The 2093-nt window shown below is 44.0% G+C and overlaps 1 non-coding gene across 1 annotated transcript; it reads left to right on the forward strand.

Moving 5' to 3' along the window:
• The first annotated feature begins 1457 nt into the window (after window positions 1-1457).
• Window positions 1458-1532, forward strand: Trnat-ugu. Its single transcript has one exon. It is a non-coding gene; the product is annotated as a tRNA-Thr (tRNA).
• The last annotated feature ends 561 nt before the right edge of the window (window positions 1533-2093 follow it).

The following is a 2093-nucleotide window of genomic DNA, read 5'->3' on the forward strand; positions in this document are numbered from 1 at the left end:
CGGTCTGTGACTCACAGATTCATTTTGAGATGGCAGTTCAAGTTTCGATGCCCATTAAACAGCAGAATAATTTTGTTTATGTATAGTAAAACCTTGAAGGTCTAAAAATTGAAAAAGGCAGTTTGTCAAAAAGTGCCATGATAACACACATTAGTTTCATGAAAGACTCATTAACTCACCTAAAATCCGTTCTCATTATAAAATACCAAACACGGAAATTCTCCCATAAAGGCCTACATCACAACACAGCTTAATGGCAATAACTTAAAGTGCCTTACTGCATCACTAAGCTTTCGTGTGAAATTAAACTCTAGGGAAAGAAATGCTTTAGCCCCCAAAGACAATAAAAAATTCCATGACACCTGAAGCAAATACACTGAAGGGCCAAAGGAACTGGTACACCGGCCTAGTATCGTGTAGGGCCCCCGCGAGCACGCAGAAGTGACGCTACACGACCTGGACTCGACTAATGAATGAAGTAGTGCTGGATGGAATTGACACCATGGACCCTGCAGGGATGTCAATAAATCCGTAAGAATACGACGGGGTGGAGAATTCTTCTGAACAGCACGTTGCAAGGCATCCCAGATACGCTCAATAATGTTCTTGTCGGGGGTGTTTGGTGGCCAGCGGAAGTGTTTAAACTCAGAAGAGTGTTGCTGGAGTTACTCTGTAGTAGTTCTGGGGTGTCGCATTCTCCTGCAGGAATTCCCCAAGTCTGTCGAAAAGCGCAATGGAGATGAATGGAGGCAGGTCATCAGACAGGATACATATGTACGTGTCACCGGCCAGAGTCGTGTCTAGACGTATCTGGCGTCCCATATCACCGCAGCTGCACATGCCTCACACCATTACAGAGCCTCCACCAGCTTGAACAGTCCCCTGCTGAAATGCAGGGTCCATGTATTCATGAGGTTGACACCTTATACGTACACGTCCATCTGCTCGATACAATTTCAAATGGGACGCGTCCGACCAGTTATTCAACAGTCCAATGTCGGTGTCGAAGGGCCCAGGCGAGACGTAGAGCTTTGTATAGTGCAGTCATCAAGGGTGCACGAGTGGGCCTTCGACTCCGAAAGCCGATATCGATTATGTTTTGTTGAATGGTTCGCACTCGGTCACTAGTTGATGGCCCAGCACTGAAATCTGCAGCAATTTGCGGAAGGGTTGCACTTCCGTCACATTGAACGATTCTCTTCGGTCATCGTTGGTCCCGTTCTTGCAATATATTTTTCCAGCCGCAGCGATGTTTTACCGAATTTGTGATAATCACGGTACACTCGTGAATGGTTGTATGGGAAAATAGCACAAGCATAGAAAGAAACACTCATAGTTGACCATAAAACATTATGGGCAAACATCTATTACGCGCACTACGAATGTAGTGGTGTGGACATGTTGGTCTCACGGGAAGCGGGCAAGGGATAAGACCCTGCAGGCGCACTATGATCTGTGCACTCGGTGGCTCAGATGGATAGAGCGTCTGCCATGTAAGCAGGAGATCCCGGGTTCGAGTCCCGGTCGGGGCACACATTTTCAACATGTCCCCAATGAAGTATATCAACGCCTGTTTGTAGCTAGGGTTCCATTTCATAATCATTTCATTCTAGCGAGAGCTGCATGGTCATAAACGGTAACTGTTCTTTCGGGAACAGATACTACCTTCATATATAGATAAAATACTTAGCTTACCAGTACCAATGCTTGTGTTTTCTCGTAAGTATTAATACTGTCAAAATGACGCTGGCCACAATCATGGGTAACGCTATTACAAACGATCTGAGAATATTTTGTGCTACCACCACCTCAAAAAAATTCCTTAACAGATTTTTGAGACATTGTGCAGTACCACACCTAAAATAACAAAACAGTAACAATCGTATACAAATATCAGCCTTGACCCTCGGATCGATGCAGGCATAAAAAGAGAACGAAAAGTTACATATCGAAATTAAACAATTACACTGTAACTCATTAACAGTATGGGTCGCAAGTAACAGGAATCACAGTAAACGTTATTGAAGACCTGTATAGTGAATTACAAAAGAGGGTGCAAATCAGAACTTAAAAAATATTCCAGTGTAAATGGA

The sequence above is a fragment of the Schistocerca americana genome, chromosome 4, assembly GCF_021461395.2.
Source record: "Schistocerca americana isolate TAMUIC-IGC-003095 chromosome 4, iqSchAmer2.1, whole genome shotgun sequence".
NCBI classification, from domain to species: Eukaryota; Metazoa; Arthropoda; class Insecta; order Orthoptera; family Acrididae; genus Schistocerca; species Schistocerca americana.